The 25450-nt window shown below is 36.8% G+C and overlaps 1 pseudogene; it reads left to right on the plus strand.

Annotated features, from left to right (window-relative positions):
- Positions 1-7131: 7131 nt before the first annotated feature.
- LOC132226724 (eukaryotic initiation factor 4A-I-like) overlaps positions 7132-25450 on the plus strand; it is a 76482-nt pseudogene continuing 58163 nt past the window's right edge.

A 25450-nucleotide genomic window follows, 5' to 3' on the forward strand; every position in this document is an offset into this window, starting at 1 on the left:
TCCCTGATCGCCCTGTGGCTCTGTGTGTGACAGGGGGTGGGGCCACAACCTCCCTATCCACCCTGCACTGTTCATGACAGGGGAAGGTGCCCCAACCCCCTGATCAGCCCTGCTCTGTGCCTGATAAGGGGGAGCTCCCCAACCCTCTGATCGCCCTGCGGCTCTGTGTGTGACAGGGTGTGGCGCCACAACCCCCTGATCGGCCCTGTTCTGTGTGTGACAGGGTGTGGCACCCCAACCCTCCCCCCACAGGCCCTGCTCTGTTTGTGATGGGGTAGAGCCATAACCTCCCCATCGGCCTGAGTGTGACAGTGGTGGCGCCCCAACCCCCTGATCCGCCCTGCTCTGTGTGTGACAGGGGGAGCTGCCCAAACTCCCCTATCAGCCCTACTCTGTGAGTGACAGGGGAGAGCTCCTCAACCCCCTGATTGGCCCTGCTCTGTGCATGACAGGGGACAGCGCACCAACCCCCTGATCGACCCTGCTCTGTGTGTGACAGGGTACGGAGCCCCAACCCCCCTGATGGGCCCTGCTCTGTGAGTGACATGGGGCAGAGCCCCAACCCCCTGATTGGCCCTGCTCTGTGAGTGACAGGGCACAGAGCCCCAACCCCCCTGATGGGCCCTGCTCTGTGCGTGACAGGGGGCAGCGCCCCAACCCCCTGATTGGCCCTGCTCTGTGCATGACAGAGGGTGGTGCCACAACCTCCCCATCGACCCTGCCTTGAGTGTGACAGGGGGCGGTGCCCCAACCCCCCAATCCGCCCTGCTCTGTGCATGACAGGGGGCGGCACCCCAACTCCCCAATCGGGCCTGCTCTGTGCATGACAGGGGGCGGCACCCCAACTCCCCAATCGGGCCTGCTCTGAGCCCGACCAGGGGCTGCACCTAGGGATTGGGCCTGCCCTCTGCCACCCGGGAGCGGGCCTAAACCACCAGGTCATTATCTACTGAGGCATCCCAGACTGCGAGAGGGAACAGGCCAGGCTGAGGGACCCCCCTCTCCCCCGAGTGCACAAATTTTTGTGCACCGGGCCTCAACTAAAAATATAATATGCTAATTAGACCAGACAGCCGAATGACCTTCCAGACCACCTTCTAGACAAAGTCAGGGCTACAAGGACCAAGGCAAGCCACTGTGGCTGTGAGAGCTGAGCACCTTGCATGAATTTCGGGCATCGGGCCTCTAGTTTTATTATTCTTGTTCAATCACATTTATATCAGTCTATCTATCCTTCTATATATCCATCAACATCTGTCTGTTTCTCTCTAATCAATTCTTTATGATACCAAGGGTCTTCTTTATGATAATCAGGGACCAAAATTTATTACAGCTTAATAGCTCTTGTCAAAGTTAGAGAAAGTATCCTGGATATTCTTTGTTTAAATATCATTTGTTTCTTTTTAAAAGTTGTTCCCCTCATTTATATTCAATTATAGTTCACATCTTATAAAATTAACCCACTTATAATGTTTAATTCAATGATTTTAGTATATCCACAGACTTGTGAAACCATCACTGCAGTTGAAGTTTAAGCATTTTGATCACCTCAAGAAGAAAACTCATGCCCCTTAACAGTCATTTCCTTTCCCCTGTCTCCCCGTGATCAAGTCTTGGACAGCAGTTCATCTTCTTCCTGCATGTATATATTGCCTGTTCTTGACATTTCACATGAATAAATTTACATAACATGGAGTCTTCCATAACTGGCCCATATTACCATATTTTCTAGGTTTTTATCAGTATGGTATTCTTTTTTATTGCCAAGTGATATGCCATTGTCTTTATCCATCAACTAATGGACATTCAGATTATTTCCAATTCTTGGCTAGTTTGAATAAGATATCTATGGGCATACAAGTAAAAGTACTTTGTGGACATATATTTTCATTTTCCATGGGTATATAAACAGGACTGGAGTTAATGGGTCATATGATAACTTTATGTTTAACATGTATGAACTGTCAAGACATTTACATAGTGCTATACCATTTTACAGTCCAATTAGCAACGCATTAGTGTTTTAATTTTTGCACACCTTGCCAATACCTATTTTCTTTCTTTTTTTAAAAAAAAATATATTTTATTGATTTTTCACAGAGAGGAAGGGAGAGTGATAGAGAGCCGGAAACATCAATGAGAGAGAAACATCGATCAGCTGCCTCCTGCACACCCCCTACTGGGGATGTGCCCACAACCAAGGTACTTGCCCTTAGCCAGAATCGAACTTGGGACCTTTCAGTCCTCAGGCCGACACTCCATCCAGTGAGCCAAACTGGCCAGGGCAATACCTATTTTCTTTATTAAAAATTATATCTATTCCTGTGGGTGTGAAGTGGTATCTCATGTGGTTTGGTTTGAAATTTCTTAAGAACCAATGACATTGGCCATCTTTTCAGATGTTATTGGACCTTAAATATCTTTGGAGAAATAACTATTAAAATGTTTAAAATTTTCTGAAATTAGATAGTGCTGATGGTTGAACCACTCTGTGAATATACTAAAATATACTGAATTGTACACTTTAAAATAGTACATTTTAGAATATGTGAGCTATTTGAATACAGCTGTTATTAAAAAATAAATTCTTTAATAAAATAAAGTTATTTTAAAAATAATTTGATCCCAAATATTAAATAGCCTTTTATATCATTATATAATTAAGTTGTAAGTGTTCTTTATACATTATGGATAAAACTACTTCACTGTATATGGGATTTGCAAACATTTTCTCCCATTGTGTAGATTTTTTTTTTCATGTTTTGGTAGTATTTTCATAGGACAAACATTCTCAGTTTGGGTATATTCCAATTCATCTCTTCTTTCTGTGTTACTAGTTCAATCATGTAGTTGTCATCACATTTTAGTTCTGGTTACCAGGTAGAATTTCCAGAAAAAAAAAAAAAAAGCAACCCAGTAATTTCACATAAGCTTTTATTTTTCTGTATAAGTATGTCCCAAATATTGCAAAGGTACACCTTTACTAAATAAATGTTTATTTTGTATATGAAATTCTAATTTACCTGGTGTCCTTTATTTGCACAATATAGAAACCTGCTAGCAGGATACATGAATGAAGTGACTAATTCTTTGAAAGTGGAAAATGATGAGAATCAGGAAATCCAGATTCGGACTTACGTTCTGCAAATGACCCCGTGAGTCGTTTAGCTTCGTTCTGCTGCCGTTACATGTACGGCAAATGAAGAAGATAATGCCTGACCTCACTTTCTTCACAGGAACGGTGCTAAAATGAATGAGGCAATGAACCCATAAACAATGGGCACATTGGAAGACAAATACCCCATAACACTGTAGTGTCATTGTTATTATTACTGTTATAGAGAGAATTTTTGAAAAGTCAGTTGGTTGAATGTATTATAGTAATCTTCTACAAAAGAGAAAATAAAAACATCATTACGATACAGATTTAATGGCTTTATCGTCTATTTTATTCAGCACAGCATGAGAACATACATGCATCAACTTTGGATTATTACAAAAGGGCATTGTTTTCTGTCTCATGTTACCTTTATGCCTTCTCAATTATAATCTAACAATATGTATATAGTTGCATTTACTCATTTCTTTACATTTCTAAAAATCACTGAAGCATAGTCAGTGGTGCCAGGTATTGTAGATTATATTTTGACTCTCTTTTGTGGCTGTGTGTATATATATATATATATATATATATATATATATATATATATATGCATGTATACAGTGAAAATATAATTCTTTGTGCATGAATAATTCAAAATATCCTATACCTAATGTTATGAAATCGATGTGATCACACACATATTTTTAAAAAGATATCAGTGTGTTAGTTTATATAACTTAGATCATGATTGCTTCTTCTTATAATGAAAATACCTTCAATTTTTTTAAACAGTAAATGTTGGAATCAGCATAGTTAGCTATCTATATCAGAATGGTCAAGTCACCTTCCTAGAAATTCTTTATGTGAAATATTTTTTGATTGTGCAAATTAATTAATTAAAGCTTACATTCTAATATATTTGGAATATGTAGAGTGTTTGAGCCAGAGAGGGGGATGAAGAAAAGGATAAAATTTAGAATAATGAGGAAAGGTATACATAAATACATATATATGTACACATATATATTTTAAAATAAAATATAATGAATATTTTTTCAGATTGTGTATTTTGAGCATTATTATGTCTTCTTTCTTATATAGAGATATATTCAAAAGTACATAAAAAGCTGTTATTTTTAAAACCATCATCTTATTTTCCTTTGCATCCCCAAAGGATAATATATGAGTTTCCATGTTGGAGGACTAAGCTTGAGTAAAAACCTTTTGATTTTATCAGGTATGAGTCATGGAAATGTATGTCTAGAGTAGGTCCTTAATTTCCATTCTCTAGAAGTTAAAAAGAAAAAAAATGTACTCACTTAATTTGGGGATATTTTGAGTATAGCCCTAGCCAGACAAGGGCATCTGGACCAAATGATTTCTCAAGGACTCTTTTTGTTTTCTTGTCTTCTTCTTCTCTTTGTTTTTTAATATTAATTTATTAAATTGATTGCAGTGACATCGGTTAACATGAACATACAGGTCTCAGGGTGGGTTTCTATGTTACAAGATATGTATATTGCACTGTGTGCCTATCAACCAAAGTCAAATCTTCTTCTGTCACTTTATATTAGAAACCCCTCTCCCCACTTCTGGCAAGCACCACACTGAGGTTTGTATTTGCCAGTTTCACTTTTATATCCCACATATGAGTGAAATCACATAGTTCTTAGCTTTTTCTGACTGACTTATTTCACTTAGCATAATGTCTTCAAGGTCCACTTCAGTTTTCCATGGTAACTGTTCTCAAAACTGCCTGGTACTGGCACAAGAACAGACATATAGACAAATGGGACAGAACAGAGAACCCAGAAATTGACCCAAGCCATTAGGCTCAATTAATATTTGACAAAGGAGGCAAGAGCATACAATGAAGTAAAGACAGTCTCTTCAATAAATAGTGTTGGAAAAATTGGGCAGATACATGCAAAAAAATGAAACTAGACCACCAATGTACACCATACACAAAAACAAACTCAAAATAGATAAAGGACTTAAACGTAAGACGGGAAACCATAAAAGTCTTAGAAAATCCATTGGCAGCAAAATATCAGACATATGTTGTAGCAATATCTTTACCTATATAGCTCCTAGGACAATGGAAACTAAGGAGAAAATAAACAAATGGGACTACATCAAAATAAAAAGCTTCTGCACAGCAAAGAAACCATCAACAAACAATAAGAGAGCCCAGTGCATGGGAGAACATATTTGCCAATGTTATCACCGATAAGGGTTTAATCTCCAACATTTATAGGGAACTCATACAACTTAACAAAAGGAAGATAAACAATCCAATCAAAAATGGGCAACAGACCTAAATAGACCCCTTTCAAAAGAGGACATACACAAGGCCGAGAGACATATAAACACATGTTCAAACTCACTAATCATCTGAGAGATACAAATGAAAATGACAATGAGGTACCATCTCACACCTGTCTGAATGGATATCATCAACAAATCAACGAATGGCAAGTGCTGGCGAAAATGTGAAGAAAAAGGAAACCTCTTGCACTGCTGGTGTGAATGCAGACTGGTGTAGCCACTGTGGAAAACAGTATGGAGTTTCGTCAAAAAATTAAGAATGGAACTCCCATTTGGTCCAGTGATCTCATTTCTAGGAATATATCCAAAGAAATCAGAAACACCAATCAGAAAGGACATATGCACCCCTATGTTCATAGCAGCACAATTCACCATAGCTAAGATTTGGAAACAGCCTAAGTGCCCATCAGCAGATGAGTGGATTAGAAAACTATGGTATATCTACACAATGGAAAACTATGCTGCTATAAAAAAGAGGGAATTCTTATCATTAGCAACAGCATTGAAGGACCTGGAGAGCATTATGCTAAGGGAAATAAGCCAGTCAGTGAAAGATAAGTATCACATGATCTCACTCATTTGTTGGGAATATATTACTTTAAAAATCTATTATTGCCCTGGCAGGTTTTGCTCAGTGTTTAGAGTAACAGCCTATGGACCAAAGGGTTACAGGTTCTATTCCTGGTCAGGGGCATGTTCCTCCATTGTGGTTCTATCCCCGGCCCCAGTCGGAGTGCATGAGGGAGGCAACCAGTAGATGTGTCTTTATCACATCAATGTTGCTCTCTCTCTCTCTCCCCTCACCTCCCTGCCTTTCACTCTCCTAAAAATCAATGAAAGAAATATCCTCAAGTGAGGATTTAAAAAAAAAAAGAAAAGAAAAAATGGAAAATGTAGTATTATTTGTCCCTCAAATATTTTTATAATTTCTACAAATATTAACCTTAGCATATAATTCATAAAGTAAAGCACATGTCAGAATGGGTGATATTCATAATCAAGTCAATATGAGGATTTTACTCAGCATATATTTAATTAAAAATACTCTTTCTAATTGGTAATTTGTTTTGTAGTTAAATCATTTTCTTTCAATTTATTTTCTAACATTTTCCTTAAAAATGGAACTTAGATTAAATTCATTTTAATGAGAATCACTTGTCATTTTTCACATTTGCTATGTATTTTAGAAAATGTGCAATTTAGTTGCTAATGAGTGTGGTAATTAATAAAGTCTAATGGCATTTTTGCTTTTATTGTGAGGTCTAAATGTATTTTCTCTAAGCCCTTAAAAAAACAACACTATTTTATTTTTGTTTATATCCACAGAAGCATTTCATATTTTGAAACCTATGTGTCATAGTTGGCTGCCCTTGTCATATTACATCAATCATATTTCTTTCAGTAAGACATAATCTGATTTTAGTTGATGAACATAACTTGATTTGAGACACTAAAGTCCCATCTTATATAAAAGGTCAAAGAAAATAAAAGTAAAGGTAAAATGTTTAACATTAAAAACACACTAAAATCTTTTATCATAGAGAATTAGAATATACAATAAATATATTTTATTTTTTAGTCTTCACAGTTTTATTTGTATGTAAATGTAGAAGTTCAAGAGGCAAATCCTATATAATAAAAGGCTAATATGCAAATTGCCCCCACGGGCAGGAGTTAGACGTGCACTGACCACCAGGGGGATGGCACAGAACACAGCATGTGTCAGTGACATGGTGCTGGCAGCAGGTGGCAGTGGAGGTGCTGCCAGAGTCATCAGGCCCCAAAGAGAGCAGGACCATGGTCGGATGGTGGAGCAGGTGAGTGGGAAGCCAAGGCAGGTGCAAAGGGAGGCCAGTGCCGGTGGTGGCGGCAGGCAGCCGGAGGAAGGGAGGCCCCGGGGACCCTACCCATGCACATATTTTGTGCACTGAGCCTCCAGTTTACTATAAAACCATTGTATAGTAAATGCAATTATTACAGTAGTAATATGCATAAATGTTTTGAAAAATACAAAAACTATTTTTTAGTAAAGGCATTTTGTTTAATTGCTGATGATGGAGACATTTAAATAATGTCTCTGCCAATACTTGCTTCAATAGGTTGTACTTAATTTTGTAACTCTTTAAGTTTTCTGCAGACTCAATTCTCTTCAGCCATATCATCTCAGATAGATTATTCTAGAATCTTTGCTTCTTACCAACAAACCCTACCTTGTTTGCCACTGCAACTACCACTTCTTCTGCCCCTACCTTTGACACCTATATTTTATTGTAACTAAATAAAATATTCCTGTAACAAACACAAAGAAGTTTCATAGTACTCTTCTATTATTTATTAGGGCAACATATGTTATTACTGAATTGGAATTAAAAAAAGAAAGCAAAAATAAAACTAATTAAATATTGTTGGCTTGAAATATTCTATAACTATTTAACCTTTCTCTTCAATTAGCTTTCATGAAAGATAAAGTAACATTGCTTTTTTTGGACTATCCTGCTTATAAATTTTGAATATTTTTATTTTTTCAAGTTTTAGTTTTGGACTAAAGTTAGAGATAACTGTATCTTAATCTCTTCCTCACTTTGGTCAATAAAAGTAACTTAGTAAAATGCTAGGAAATTTGCGGGAGGTGACTGGCTGATCAGGGGAAGGCACCACCCCCATCAACCCGCTGCTGCTTCCACTGCTGGCCGCTGCAGCCACCAAGGTGTTTTCATCATCAAGAACTCCAGACCCTTCACCACGAAAAAATGACAACTTTCTTTAGGCATTTTCAAGATGTGTCTTTCATAGGATATGACCTTTCTTTCTTTCTTTGTATTTTATCCTTACCTGAGGATATTTTTCCATTGATTTTTAGAGAGTGTGGAAGAGAGAGGGAAAGACAGAGAGAAACATCAATGTGAGAGGGACATTTCGATTGGTTGCCTCCTGCATGAGCCCTGACCTGGGCACCAGCCAGGGAGGAGCCTGCAACCTAGATACATTCCCTTGATCAGAATCAAACCCGGACTCTGTGGTCAGCAGGCCAAGGCTCTATCCATTGAGCCAAACTGGCTAGGGCAAGATATGACATTTCTTTACCCTTCCAGAAGTGGACTTTCATTTTTTCCTCCAGGAGTGAGGTGGAAAAACCCTAGATCACCTTCTTGGATTCTTATTACCCAAGTTACCATGAACACTGCGAGTGGCATACAGGGAGATTAGCCAATGAGCAGTCAGAAAAGGTATTTCCTCTTCAGCTCACGTGCAGAGGCGGGACTGCTGGTGTGCTGTCTTCCAGCAAGGGTGGGCCCCTTGTGTGTTGTGTCTCTGCTCTGGACCCATCTGCGCACACAACCACCTCCTGACCCAGTTCTGACTGTTACGGTGTCCTGGCTAATTTGCATATATATATATAATTTGCATAATGTCTATGTATATTAGACATTAGCATAAGCATCGTGAAGCAATTTTGAAATTAGTAGACTTTAATTCTTAGAGGAGTTGTAAGTTTGCCAAAATATTGAAGAGAGGAAAGAGTTCTCATATATTCCCTCTTCTCCATCCAGAATTTTCTCTATTGCTTTGATGTGTTACATTTGCTAAAATTGATTAATTAATTTTGATACACTGTTATTACTAAGTCTATAGGTTATATTATGGCTCATATTTCATGCTGTACAATTATTTGTTTTAGCCAAATTCATAATGCCATATATCCATCATTAGAGTGCACCATGACAGCATGATATAGAATAGTTTCCCTATCCTAAAACTCTTGTGTTTCACTATTTATCTTTCCCTTTTGCCACCCAGCCCATGGCAACCACTGATATTTTACTTTCTCAATAGTTTTACCTTTATAAGAATTCCACGTAGTTAGGATTATGTAATATATAGGCTTTTAAGACTGGCTTCTTGCACTTAGCAATACATGTTTAAGTACCTCTATGTACTTTGTAACTTGATATCTTTTTTAAGTAGGTGAATAATATTCCATTGTATAGACCTACTACATTTTTCTTATTAATTCACCTGTTAGAGAACTTCTTATTTTGGTTTTTGGTCATTATAAATAATACATTTTGTCTGTGTTTTTTTTCTGAATGTTTTCAACTTACTTGAGTAAATGGGCAGGAGACTGGTTTCTTGGTTGTGTGGTAAAATTATGTTCCGCTCTATAAGAAATTGTTGAACTCTCTTCCAAATTATTTGTACCTTTTCATTCCCAAAAGCAATACATGTGAGTTCTTATTGCTCCAAATCCTTGTCATCATTAGGTTCTGTCTGTGTTTTGAATTTTAGCCATTTTAATAGTTTCCTAATGATATATCACTATAGTTTTATTTCCCAATTCTCTATTGATATATGATGGTTAGCATCTTTTTGAATGCTTATTTCACATCTGCACATTTTCTTTGGTGAGGTGTCTGTTCAGATAATCCCCACTTTTTAATTGGGTTACTTACTTTGTTTTTTGTTTGTTGATCCTCACCTGAGGATATTTTTTCCACTCATTTTTAGAGAAAATGAAAGGGGAAAAAGAAAGAGGAGAGGAGAGAAGAGGAGAGGAGAGAGAGAGAGAGAGAGAGAGAGAGAGAGAGAGAGAGAGAGAGAGAGAGAGATGAGCGAGACACATAGATTGGATGCCTCCTGTAAACCCCCTGAAAGGGGCAGGGAATCAAACCTGCAGCACAGGTATGTGCCCTTGACCAGGAATTGAACCTGCAACCCTTCAGTGCATGACTGAGTTCTAACTACTGAGACATGTCAGCTAGGGCTATTTTCTTTTTTTAATCTTCGCCCAATAATAAGTTTTATTGATTCTTAGAGAGAGATAGGTCAGTGTAAGAGAGAACCATCCATTGGTTGCCTCCTATATGTGCCCAACTGGCTATCTAACCCACAACACAAGTGTGTGCCTTGACTGGAATCAAACCTGCATCCTTTTGGAGTGCAGGATGTGGACACTCAAGCACCTGAGCCACCCGGCCTGGGCTGGGTTCTTTATTTTTTTATTTTTGAGTTTCAATAATTCTTAGTTTAGTTTGGGTGCAAGTACTTCATCAGATATGTGATTTGCAAATATTTTCTGCAAGTTTTGGCTTATATTTTAATTCTGTTAACAGTGTATTTCACAGAACAGAAGTTTTACATTTTAATGAACTCCAATTTAGCAAATTTTCCTTCCATGGATTGTGCTTTTGTGTTGTATCTAAAAGATTCTTGCCAAAATAAGGTCACATAGCTTTTATCCATCATGTTCTCCATATGTTATCTTTTAGAAGTTTTATGGTTATTCACTTACATTTTAATTCTATGATCTATTTTGAGTTCATTGTCATAAAAGGTGTATGGTTTGTATCTACATTCATGTTTTTACATATGGATATTCAGTTGTTTCACCAATATTTTTGGAAAAGACAATCATTTTTCCATTGGATTTCCTTTGTTCTTATCATAGATCAGTTAAACATATTTGTGCAAGTCTGGTTCTAGGCTCATTATTTCATTGCATTGATTTTTTAATCTGTTATTTCACTAATATTATACTATCTACATGACTGAAGCTATGCAGTTTGTCTGGATATTAATTGCATTTTGACTTTGTTCTTCTTCAGTATTGTCTGTTCAGTATTGGCTATTCTTTGCCTTCTGTTTGTCTATATAAACTTTAAAATGAGTTTGTCAATATCCACAAAATAACTTGCTGATAATTTTATTAGGATTGTATTAAATCTATAAATGAATTTAAGTTTAACTAACTTTTTAAACAATATTGAGTCTTCAAATCAAAGAACAAGGAATAACTATTTAGTTAGATTCTTTCATCAAAGTTTGCAGTTTCTCTCATATTTATTTTGTATGTATTTTGTTGGATTTTTATCCAAGCATTTCTTTTTGGGGCAGAGTCATATAAATGGTGCTGTGTTTTTTATTTAAAATACCACTGCTCATTGCTAGAACATAAGACAGTGATTGAATTATGTTAACCTTGCACCTTCAACCTTGCTATGAGCACTATTATAATGTTCCACAAGTATTGTATCAATTCTTTTGGATAGTCTACATCGATAATCATATTATCAGCAAACAAAAATAGCTTTATTTCCTTCTTCCCTATATTTGCTTTTCTTTCTTGTATCATTGCATTAGTTGGATTTTCAGTACATTCCTGTAAATGTGTGGTAAGAGAGGACCTCCTTTCTTTTTTCTGATTTTAGTGGGTAAACTTCTAGTAATTTTGCCATTAAGTATGATGTGAGTTGTAGGATTTTTGAGGTGTCCAAGTTGATGAGGTTAATCTCTATTCCTAGTTTTCTGATAGTTTTTATAATAAATGGGTGTTATATTTTGTCAAATGCTTTTTCTCCGTCTATATTAGTGGGTCTCAAACTTCCTAATGCCGCGACCCTTTAATACAGTTCCTCATGTTTTGGTGACCACCAACCATAAAATTATTTTCGTTGCTATTTCATAACTGTAATTTTGCTACTGTTATGAATCGTAATGTAAATATCTGATATGCAGGATGTATTTTCATTGTTACAAATTGAACATAATTAAAGCATAGTGATTAATCACAAAAACAATATGTAATTATATATGTGTTTTCCAATGGTCTTAGGCGACCCCTGTGAAAGGGTCGTGCGACCCCTGTGAAAGGGTCGTGCGACCCCTGTGAAAGGGTCGTTCAACCCCCAAAGGGGTCGCGGCCCACAGGTTGAGAACCACTGGTTTATATGATTATGTAATAGTTTCTTCTTTAGCCAAATGATGTGATAGATCATGTTAATCGATCTTTTGAATATAAACCTGCCTTGCATAGCCAAAATAAATACCATTTGATGAGAGTATACAGTGTATTCCAAAAAAATGTATACACAATTTAACAGCTAATGGCTCAATTTTGAAAATGAAAGTATTTTAATAAACACTGCCTTTATAATTATTCAAAGTGTGTGTATACATTTTGGGGACACCCTATATACTTTAAAAATAAATTGTTGAATTTGATTTGCTAATATTTTGTTGAGGATATTTGCAACTATGTCCATGAGAGATATTGTAGATTTGTTTTCTTTTTTTCTTTTTCTCTTGTAATTTATTTGTCTGGCTATGGTATTAGGTCATTGATAGCCTCATGGAATGAATTAGGAAATGTTCCCTCTGCTTCTATTTCTCAAATCAGATTATAAAAAATTAATATTGTTTGTCCCTTGACTTTATGATAAAATTCACCAGTAAATTTATCTAGGCCTCTTATTTTATTTTGGAAGGTTATTAATTGATTCCATTTATTTAGTAGAAAATGGCCTATTCATATTATTCATCTTTTCTGAATCTTTGTCAATTGTTTCTTTTAAAGTATTGTTATATTTTATCAATTATTAAATTTGAGGGTTAGTTGTTTATGTTATTTTTGCTATCCTTTAATATCCAACATATCACTAGTGATGGTCCCTCTTTTATTTCTGATATCAGTAACTTGTATCTTATCTCCTTTCTTTTTATTTAGGCTTGCTAGGTGGTTATTAATTTTATTGTTTTTATCAAAGAACCAGTTTTTTGTCTCACTGTTTTCTCTACTGTGTACCTGTTTTCAACTTTATTGACTTCTTCTCTGGGTTCTTTCTTTTCTTATGCTTACTTTCGATTTAATTCTTCTTCTTCTTTTCTGGTTCCCAAAGTAAAAAAAAAAAAAATTACTTATTAACATTACATTGTTCTTATTTTCTAATATATTTATTTCATGCTGTAATTCATTGTCAAGTATTATTTTCACTGCATCCCACAAATTTTCATTGGTTGTATTTCCTTTCCATTTCATTCAAAACATTTTTAAAAATTAGACATCTTCTTGACCCTTGTGTAATTTAGAAGTTGTAGTTTTGCAGCCAAATATTTGGGGATTTTTAGCTATATTTCTGTTATTTTCTAGTTTCTGAGCACATTCATTGTATGCTATTTTTTAAAATTTGATTAGATGTGCTTTTATGAGCAGGAATGTGGTCTATACTGGTGAATGTTTGGTGTCAACTTGAGGAAAATCTATATTCTGGCATTATTGGGTAAATGCCATTATGAATCTCAATTATATCCAATTTATTGATAGTGATGCTCAGTTACACTGTATCTTTGTGGATTTTCTGCCTCCTGAATCTGTCAATTATTAATCAAAGGGTGCTGAAGTCTCCAAGTGTAATAGCAGATTTGTCTATTTCTCCATCTAGTCCTATCAGTTTTTGCCTCCTGTGTTTTGCCATACTGTCATTAGAACATACATATTAAGGATTGCTATGTATTTTTGGATAATTGGCTTCTTTATCATTATGGTTCTTCTTTACACCAATAATTTTCCTTTTCTTGAAGTCATTTATTTATTTTTCTAAAATTAATATTGACACACCAGCTCTCTTTTAATTAGTGATAGCATTTTCCACTTCTTTACTCTAAATCTATATCTGCATTAATATTAAAAGTGGGTTTCTGGTTGACAGCATATAATTTGGCTTGGTTTTCTTTTGGGGTGTGTGTGTATATTTTTTGGGGGGTTATGCATTTTCAAAGTTGCTATGTTTCATTTAGTATATTTAGACCATTCACATTTACAGTGATTATTAAGTATTTGGATGAATATCTATATTTATAACTAGAGGCCCGGTGCATGAAATTGGTGCAATGGGGGGTTGTCCCTCAGCCCAGCCTGCACCCTCTCCAATCTGAGACCCCTCAGGGAATGGGGCCTAAACGGGCAGTCGGACATCCCTCTCACAATCCAGGACTGCTGGCTCCCAACCGCTCCCCTGCCAGCCTGATTGATGCCTAACTGTTCCCCTGCATCTCAGTCACCCCCAACTGCCCTCCCCTGAACACCTGGCCCCCCACAACAGCCCTCCCCTGCTGGCCAGTTGCCCTTAACCGCCCTCCTCTGTAGGCCTGGTGCCCCCAGCTACCATCCCCTGCTGGCCTGGTCCCCCACAATGGCCCTCCCCTGCTGGCCCAGTGACCCCTAACTGCCCTCCTCTGCAGGCCTGGTCCTCCCCAACTGCCCTCCCCTGCTGGCCATCTTGTGGCCACATAGGGGCAGCCATCTTGTGTGTTTGAGTGATGGTCAATTTGCATACTGGTCATGAGTAATTAGCATATCTGGACTAATTAGCATATTCATTTCTTATTATATAGGATTGTTTTGTATTCATTGTTATTTATTTATTTGTTTATTTATAAATTCTATCTTCTTGCCTTATTTGGTTCTAATTGAGTATTTTATATTCTATTTTCTCTTTTATGTTAGCATATCAGTTATACTTTTTAAAAAAATTTTAAATCTTCAGTCATTGTCCTAGAAATTACATTTAAAATTAATTCAAATCCTCTTTCAAATAACACTATACTAATTTGAAGGTAGTGCCAGTAACTTAGAGTATATGGTATTCCTCCCTCCAATCCCTTCTTTCATTGCTGCCATTCATTTTACGTATGCATGAGCTACATTTACTAAATGCATTGTGCTATTAGTATTTTGAAGAAACTCATGCTATGTGAATTAAGAAAAATAAAATACATTATTTTATTTTCATTCATTACTTCTCTAACACACTCTTCCTCACTTTATATGCTTCCAAATTTTTGACCTGTATCATTTTTCTTTTCACCAAAGAAACTTATTTAAATTTCTTGCAAGTAAATCTACTGGTAACAAATTACCTTAATTATTGATTGTCGGAGATAGTCTTTAATTCTCCTTCACTTTTAAAATACAATTTCTCTGGATCCAGAATTTTAAGTTAATGTCTTTTTCTTTTTTTTTTTTTTTTTTACACTTTATTCCATGTCACTCTCTTCTTGTTTGCATGGTTTCTGAAGAGAAATCTGATGTAACTTTTGTTTGTTTTTCTGTAGGTAGATTTCCAGCCCCTTCTGGCTACTTTTATGGTTTTCTTTTTATCTCCTATTTTGTGCATTTAGAATATGATATGCCTGCTTTTGGAGGGAAAACACACAAAACTATGGTGGCCCTTTAAGGCTGAATCCTGGTAGATGTTTTAACTTTCAAACTACACTGAGCCTCCCACTATTTCCACTTAACTGGTTTAAAAGTTCCTCCTGGTATTGGCTGCAGCTCCTGGCTTCTGCTCTGGCGCTGCCTTTAATCCTGAGCTGCTTTTACCCAAGGTAAACTGTGATTTTCTTTATGTTTCTTAACACTTTTCATGACAAATTTTGCCCTGTAACCTCAATTCCATGATTAGTCTGGTAAGAATTGATGACCTTTAGTTTGTTTTGGTTTTTACTTGTGACTTGATTTCTTATAAGGAAGAGAGTGATGGTTTTCAAGTTCTATACAAGTTGGACTGGAGAAAATTAATCATGTTTTGATTGGCAACTGCTATGAACACCAGTAAATATATTTTCAAATCTAATATGTTGAATAATTTGGGCTTATAGATCCACAAGACTTCTATTTTAAAGCAATTAATTAAATTGAAATTCTTTTATCAACAATTCTACTTTTCCATAGTAGAAAAGACATCTGTTTCTTCCAAAACTCTACCATAGAATTTAAAGGATTGCCCAACAGTCCGTGGAATTTGATCTGCCTAATGAAGGCTGTGACGCCTCAGTCCAGGGAATGAAAAAGGACGATGGAAAAGGTCTAGGGGAAGGAGAAGAAAAATGCCTATTTTCCTGAGGGAGCAGGAAAGCCATCTGTGTGCACTTCACCTTGCTTTGAAAAAGATTGTAAAGCCATATAGGCCCAAGCTCTTTACTCCAGAAGTAGTCAGTCATGTTGGAGTAGATGGATTCTAGTGCTTGGTAAAAGCTGACCTCCAGTAATGGTGATTCAATTGTTTCAGAGAAACCAGTATTCACACATGATATACAAAAATATCATGTGAGGTTTGGGGACAGGGGGCAAACATATAAAATAAATAATATATTCATATGTTGACTTAACACATGTGTATATATACATACAAATATATGTATGCTTTTAAATAATTTTGTATTTTAGCTAATGTATACTCCTCTGGCTTTTTTATAAATTGATGAAGAGTCAAGAGAAACATTTACAGTGCCTCTACTCATTCTGGGTGCTATGTGCCTTAAATTGCCTTTATTTTTTTGCCCAATCTCTTTTTGAGTAGCTCCCAATTCAAGTTTAATTTCAGATGTTCCTTGTAAAGTCTTCTACATCTATCAGGCTAGTGTGCCCATTATCCCAGTTTCCATGTCCAGTTTGTTTATCATTGTTGTTCCAGCAAATTATCAATAGTGATTTCCATTTTACTTACAGAGGAACCGCAGTTTGCACCACGGTTTATATGCGCTCCCTTTAATCTGTGCATCCACAGTTTACATAGCGTTTCTAATTTGTTATAATGCACCATAATTTTCAATTAACTTAGATATATCCTTTGCTATTTTGTAACACTACACTATATTCTATTTTTTATTTTATTTTTCTGTCTTTAACAACATTTTTTTAAATCTTTATTGATGAAAGTATTACATATGTCCCCTTTTTCTCCCATTGACCCCTTCTAGCATACTCTGCCCCCTGCCTCAGGCCTCCACCATCCTATTGTCTGTGTCCATGGGTTATGCATATATGCATACAAGCTCTTTGGTTGATCTCTTCCCTCCCACCCACCTCCACCTTCCCATACAGATTCCACAGTCTATTTTTTAACCCTCACAAAAGGAACATTGCCCATTACACAATAGATAATCACAAAAATTGTAGGAATGATTTAGTGGATAAATGGAATTTAATATATGTGAGGAATGTTGCAAGATTTCTATAAAACAGCCACAGATAGTTGTATTTCTAGTTTTAAAGCAATTTTAATTATTACACTTAAGGCCAATCTTCCATCAGGCTATTTACAATATTGCAGATGGAATTTACACAAATCCAGGTAAGGTCACTTCTGTAATACAGTGGCAATGATTTTACCAATAGTGCCTGAAACAAATTGAGGTCAGTGTACATTTTCTCATAGCCTTGCTCTTCGCTTTCTTCCATAAACTGCAGAAGGTTTCAATTTACTGAAGCACCAGGGTAGGTAAGATCCAATCAAAGTAAAAGCAAAATCAATAAATGCTAACCTGGAAAGGCTAAATAGCAGTGACATCAGTCACGGAGAAAAGTTGTTTGCAGGCTTGAAACACTATTGTTCGGTAATGGTGAGAGTATAAAACTGCAACTATGGACACTTGTGTTATTTACCCAAATATATTTACCATGCAGACAACGAGATGACAAAGTGAATTGCATTATGTTGATTGATAGACTAGAGCTTAAGGACAAAAAAAAATGATGTGATCTTCTCACATAATATAAAAATATTTTGGCATTTAAACACATTTTAAAAATAATATATTCTCAAAACATAAGTTAGACAAAGTTTAAAGTTTGTGGTAATGTTTATATATATGGTTATTTGCTTTTAAAAGTCATGCTTTTAAACCCTAGCTCAGGGGTCCCTGCCGGGAGCCAGTCCATCCTTGCTGTTTCAAGGGACCTGGCATATATGGCATACGGTTCTTAATATGTTTGCTCACCTTCTTGGTGCTGTGTTTTAACCAAGGTCACCTCTCCGAGAAAGGTTGAATCCCCAGGTAGGGATTTTCCCCTGAAGTTAGGGAGGGAATAAAACCCCTCAACTAAGTGCCAGGCGGGTAATTAATCACTTTAACTATGAACAATCATGCTTAAGCTACATAATCTTTACTCCCTGGAATGGAGATAAGAAACGCCCTAACCTTTGGAATAGAGATTGATAGGATGGAATCAACTGGTATAAATACAGATGCAACAAGACAACAACAGACAGAATTCAGAAGACAGAACCTACGCGGAACCTGGAGATGGAGGAGCTTCGCTGGAGAGAACATGGCAAGGGATCCTGGACTGAACCTGACTACAGAAATTGGCAAGAGAACCTGACTAGAACCTGGTGACCAAACCTGGCTGGAGAAGTCCCTGTGTCATTCCTTCTTCGCCTACTCCGTCCACACCTTTGGGGACCCGTGGACCCGCTGGGGTTGGACCCCGGCAGGTCCCCAAACTACGGACTGTGGGCCACATGCAAATACAAATATTGTATTTGTTCCCGTTTTGTTTTTTTACTTCAAAATAAGATATGTGCAGTGTGCATAGGAATTTGTTCATAGTTTTTTTTTAAACTATAGTCCGGCCCTCCAACGGTCTGAGGGACAGTGAACTGGCCACCTGTTTAAAAAGTTTGAGGACCCCTGCCCTAGCTGGTTTGACTCAGTGGACAGGGCATCAGCCTTTGGACTGAAGGGTCCTGGGTTCAATTCTGTCAAGGTCACATGCCCTGGTTGCGGGCTCAATCCCCAGTGGGGAGCATTCAGGAGGCAGCCGATCAATGTTTCTCTCTCAGTATTGATGTTCCTATCTCTCTCTCCCTCCCTTACTCTCTGAAATCAATAAAAATATATTTAAAAATTTATACTTTTATGACAATTGTACAAAGCTATACATCAATTTTATATCTAGAGAAAACTATATTAAATGTAAAGGAAGACTAGAACTATGGCTCAAAAATACATCAAAAGTGGTAAAAAGCATATGTTTTTGAGTCTTCATTTTGTCACTTACTGCTGCATGAACTTGATCAAGTTATTTATCTTCATTAATCCTATTTTTATATTTGTAACACAATATCACTTACCTAATACGATACATAATATGATATTTTATGTATACTATAGTATAAGACACATTAGGTCAGTGATGGTGAAACTTTTGAGCACGGCGTGTCAGCATTTTGAAAAACCCTAACTTAACTCTAGTGCCGTGTCACATATAGAAATTTTTTGATATTTGCAGCCATAGTAAAACAAAGACTTATATTTTTGATATTTATTTAAATGCCATTTAACAAAGAAAAATCAATCAAAAGAATGAGCTCGCATGTCACCTCTGACACGGGTGTCATAGGTTCGCCATCACTGCATTAGGTGATCATAAAATAATCTCTATATATAAAAGCCCAGCGACCAGAATGGCAGGATGACCAGTGGCTATGATGAGCACTGCAGCAGCCAACCAGCCTGATTGTGCCAATGGGCCCCCAACACCCCGAATGGAGGTGGGGCCTGTCTGCCAACTGCCTGCAGCCCCAATCCCTCACCGCCAGCCTGGCCTGATGGGCCCCTATCTGGGCAGACCGGCCAGACCCCACCTGTGCACAAATTCATGCACTGGGCCTCTAGTTATTGAATAATTGAATAAATGACAGCATATCATAGTAAACAATGAACACATTGAATCTGTACAGTTATAATGACATACTTGAAAAGGACTCTGATTTTCTATCAATAATTTTGTGAAGATTAAATGAGTTCAATTATTTGAGTGCCAGCTATAGCTTGTGACACAGTTTGTTTTCAGTTTATTTTTTACAATTTTAATATTGTCATCCATTTTCTCTTCACTCGTTCATGAATCAACCATACACTTAAAATTCCTAGGGAGATTATCATCTTGTATCAATTTTTTAAATCTATGGAAATACAATTGAGATAAAAATTATATACAACTTGTATGATCATATAGAAAGCTATAATTCTGAGCTCTTGATAATATTTTTAAAATGATTTTTGCACTACTCTATCATACAGCTTGTTGTTCCACATCCAGTACAAGGAGGATTATACTCACATTTACCTTCAGACCATTGTTTCAGTCCTTGTTATCTAAATACACAATCTTTATATTAACCCTCTTGTTTAGCAAATATATTTCTCTAGCTAGGATGAATGTTGAGTTTATCATTTTACATTCAGCATACTCATTTTGAGCGGTGTCTACTTTTCCCAGAGATGTTATAATTCATCCGGGAAAAAGATGGGCTTTAGAACAGAGTACTGGAACTAGGATGAGGCTTTCATATATTTGCTTAGGGGCAGACAAGTTTAAGGACATCACATTCATCTACTACACGAATCAGTCTGGGGCCCATATGGATATCATCTTCTTTCATTTTTACCCTTTTGTTATCACCTAACGCCTCATAAAAATTTGATTTAATGCCTAGTCTGATCTCATTTCTTCCAGGTGGGATGCATGATAGGGTCAAGCAGATAAGCGCATTAAGGAGAAAGACGAGCTCCTTGAGAGCCACATATTACCATGCTAACTGAGGGGAGATCCCAAGGTTAAGATAAACAGTTGAAACAGTCGGGAAACAAGAATGTGGCCTAATGAAGTCTAGCTGCATTTTTCATCCAAATATCCTTTCTTTGACAACTTGGATGATATGTATTATTCAGCCTTAAAAAAGAAGAAAATCTTTCCGTTATTGACAATATGGATAAACCTGGAGGACATCATTATGCTTAGCGAAATTGTTGCCAGTGGAAATAAGATTCTTTTGTGGAATCACAGGAGATGCACTTTGGGGACACTGCACTTTGGGGACCCGGCATAAGATGACTTGAAGCATAGCCTCAAGACCTACTGGAATGCAAAAAAAAAGGACTGCCCCTAGGTGCCTGATGTCTCATCCACCACCAGACTGCCCAGCTTCTTCTGGCTGTGGGAAAAGTCCAACCTCTGGTGCTGAAGGCCCTCAGTTGTCCTCACCAATCTCAGGAGAAGGCCCAGGGCCTGGAGATGCTATGCCATTACCCCTGCATCAGCTTCCAAAGCATCGGATTTGAACCTTCCGTAACCTAGTTTAGTTCTTGAAGACTCTAATGTAGTTCAGTCTCTGCTCCCATCCGGCAGGAAGTGGGCGCTGAGCTTCCGCATGCTTCTGATATGGAGAGAGAACTTGCACAAGTGCACAAAGGAACCCTGAGTCTGTGTTAAGCTTAGATTATCTCTCCTGGGGTTTTGAAAGGGGTTAGCTTTCTTTCAAAGAAACCAATCTCTTACCTGGCTCTCCTCCCCCTGCAGCTGGCTTCTACTGCACGTGCCTCAGCAGAGGAATTTCCCCTTTTACTGGTTCTCCCTCTCCCTGGTTAGTCTATGGGAAGGGGCTGGTTGTCCCCAGGGGAAATTGGAAAGCCACTCCTTCCTCCCTACTGGGGACCAGGGAGGATGTTAATCCCTTTGGTGGAGCAATGCGCCTATCCCCTGGAGAGCTTGTGAAGCTGTCCCTTCCTCATTTATCAGAGTTAATGTCTGATTCCATTTGCTCCCTTCCTTCCTTACTAACTAAATAACTATGCTAACAAAATAGGCCTGATGTGAAAAGACAGATATTACATGATCTCACTTCTATGGTGAATCTAAAATAGTCAAACAGAGAGTAGAATGGTGTTTGCTGGGGGCTGGCAGTGGGGAAAATGGGAGATGCAGGTCAAAGGGTACAAACTTTCAACCATAACTTTGGAAGACCTAATGGATAGCAGCGAGATTATAATTAATGGTATGGCACTGTATATATGAAATTTGCTAAGAGAGTTGATCACAAGTGTTCTCACCACACACAGGTAACTATGTGAGGTGATGGATATGTTAACTAGCTTGATTCATCAATGAATATTATTTAACAATATGTACATATATGAAAACATCACATTGTACATCTTAATATCCAAAACTTTTATTTGTCAGTTGTTCCTCAATAAAGTTGGGAAAAATGAACTTTTTTTTTTCAAATGCTGAAGAAATAATTTGAGAAAAACATTGATTATTTTTTCTCTCTACAATTTAAAAAACAAAATAGTCCTGGCCAGTTGGCTCAGTTGGTTAGAGCATAGTCCTGTGCACCAAAGGATGGTGGGTTCAATTCCCTGTCAAGACACATACCCAGGTTGCAGGTTTGATCCCCAGGGCAGGGTTCATATAGGAGGCAATCAATCAATGTTTCCCTCACAGATTGATGTTTCTCTCTCTCTCCCTCTCTTCTTCCCTCTCTAAAATCAATGGAAAAGTCAGAGAATAAATATCACATGATCTCACTCATTTATGGAATATAATGAACAACATAAACTTATGAACAAAAACAGATCCAGAGACAAAGCAGCATCAATCAGACTGTCAAACCTCAGAGGGAAGGTTAGGGAGGGTGGGAGTAAAGAGGAGAGATTAATCAGAGGACTTGTATGCATGCATATAAGCCTAACCAATGGACACAGACAACAGAGGGGTGAGGGCATGAGTTGGGGGGGTTCGGGAGGGTAATGGGAGGATGAGGACACATATGTAATACATTAATCAATAAAGAAATTAAAAATAAATAAATAAAAGATCAAGAGAGTTATATAAAAAAATAAATAAAATCAGTGCAAAACATATCCTCAGATGAGGATTTTAAAAATAAAGATGAAATTTATTTTTTTATTATTACATTGACTATGATATTATATTAATCCGCTCAGATTTTCAATCTATAAAATATATTAATGGTATGATCAATAAATTGTGGTTTCTAAAATTGACTTATAGGGAGAATAAAGACAATCTCTACTGCTTGATACACATAGTCATTACTCAATATTCGATGCCAGAAAGCCTTCTAGCCCTGGTTTAGGGAGGGCAATTCATAGCAGTCAGATATCTGTGGCTGTAGTTAGCACTACAAAAGCAAACTGAGCTAGAAACAGAGGAGTTAATCAAAATGCAATTTATCAACTTGGAAGTCTAGATGTTATGGAAATGGCAGGATAGCAGTAAATATCAAAGCAAAAAATATGAAGCTGCAATCCAAGAAAAAGGTCAGAGCATGAAAATGCTCCAACAGTTCAGGCGCCTGGTCTGCCTTAAATCAGCTCTATCCCCCTGTTTTAAATGACGGAACATGTGATGGAAACAAGTCAGTGACTGAATCAAGGAAAAATAAAAAAAGTGCAGGAGGAGGGATTCTGTAGCTCATCTTAGGCTGCAGACCATTGAGTAGTATTTGGTTCTTGCTTCTCAGTTGCCTAATTAGACTTGAAGTACTTTTCTGTAGGTTTAGTTTTCCTCTTGAAAAACTGGTGCCCAGAATATCAATCTCAGTTTCCTTTAGTGCATATCACACATCTATTAACCTCCCCCATGACTCAGGTGGTGCTGTTGTTCTGGAAATTTCTGCTTACAAGGGAAGTTAGGTTTTACGGAAGCCTTTAAAGGGATGTTAAACTGCCATAAAGTTGACTGCTTTACTTTGATATAATTTTAAACTTACTACTAAATGCAGTCTCTAAGGATCTTCTGTGGTACTGATCTCTGTGAAAATAATGCCTCATTGTGCAAATCCACAAGGTCATAGGAGAATATAATTCTCAAACTCTTTTGAATGCAATTAACTTCTTTTCTGGTTCAAACTCCATGAGTTAAAGCAACAATTCTACCCATGAAAGCCAGAACTTTATCCCCATCTGTTTGAGTGACCCAGGCACATTACAGTTATATAGATCACTGGTTATTATGGTGTATATGTCATGTAAAGGAGACCTTCAGCTTCACTGTAAGAAGTCAAGGTTCACTTGGTTTTCAAGTGTCCTGTCAATTTTGGGGAAATATTGATAACTTTGCACAGCAGAATGCAGAAGGTTTATTTTGTAGATTAATAACAGGCAATTGGTGGAGTGCGCTTTTTATATTCCGTGGAAGTGCAGAAGTAAGATACTGTGTTGACATAAAATCCCATGTAATAGAAACTTTACAAAGAGTACAAATATTATCCTACATGTAAAGTCATAGGGTTAAATCAGACATTCTACTCCCTAATAAATACATAATAAAGTTGTCCTGTTAAATAACTTTCACAAGATGCTTCTGAGACCTGAAATACATTCATTATACCTTAAGAAAATATAATTTATTTTTCTCAGAGAAATTTTTGGAAATCAAGAAAGAATACATACATGGTGGGGCAAAAGTAGTTTTATAGTTGTGAGTATGCAAAACACAGATTTATTCTTATTTTATTATTTATTAATTATCATATTATTTTCCACATAAAAAATTGTAAACCTGCTTTTACCCCACCCTGTATAGTATTAATATTTTAAACCTCTCAGAACCCACAGAGGTAATATTAGTTTTTTCAAAATAATTCAGAGCTATAAATGCATATTTATAAGGCATTTATGTTTCTTCAAACATAAAGTACTTTACATTTAACTAAATTATTTTGCATCTTTACCCTATAAAATTATATACCATTTTATTTAGAATGTAACATTTTAAATTTGTCAGCAATAGTTGATTAGCATTATTAGAAGTAAAACTGTGAATTTTTGAAGTAAAATTACATTTTATATAATAGTAAAGAAAGTAATTTTGAAAGAATCATAGTAGAAAATTTAGAATAAGAGTAATTTTGTTGTTCTATTTAATTTTTCTTTTCAAAAAAATATCATGCAAAAATATTTTTACAATATTGCTGTACAATGGTAGTGAAAAGGGCTGACCTATCATTATAGAACTGTGTCAATTTGGAGAACAAAGCACAGAACACCTAATTATTTAATCGAGATTGTAATAAATAGTACATAGATTTTCCTTTGGATGTAACATTATATCCTGTAGTCCTTATTTTATTGCAGCCACTGCTGCAGTGTCTAGTTCTACACAGACTTAAAGCAGTAGCTTTGTGTCTGTGTCACCTGATTGTTTTGCAGCCACAACTTGCTTGTCGTCCTGTCTTCTAAGGTAAGCAAACACACCTGCCATTCTCATATGCAGAACTCAAAAGTGAAGGGAACATAAGGCACAGTGAACAACATCCGGGGTACTCTTGACCAATAGGAGATGTAAGCTGACAAAATAAATATATTCCTTTTCTCCATCTCCCACCCTGCTCTCTCAGATAACACTTGCAAATTGGCTGCTTACACATAAATCTTTATTCGTGTTCTGAAGATGAAGATAATAAGCAGTATAAATACTTTTAATTAGCAGACTGTAAGGATAGGGTTGTGGAGCTAAATTACTCACCAAACAGTAATAATAATTCTTGGCAGAAGTGATGATTCCTGGCATGCATTAATATGGCATAATTAGCCATTTTTTCACTTGTGGTTCATTGGGGTAGGTACAGGTGAAATGTGAAGAGTTGC

The sequence above is a fragment of the Myotis daubentonii genome, chromosome 2 (assembly GCF_963259705.1).
Source record: "Myotis daubentonii chromosome 2, mMyoDau2.1, whole genome shotgun sequence".
NCBI classification, from domain to species: Eukaryota; Metazoa; Chordata; class Mammalia; order Chiroptera; family Vespertilionidae; genus Myotis; species Myotis daubentonii.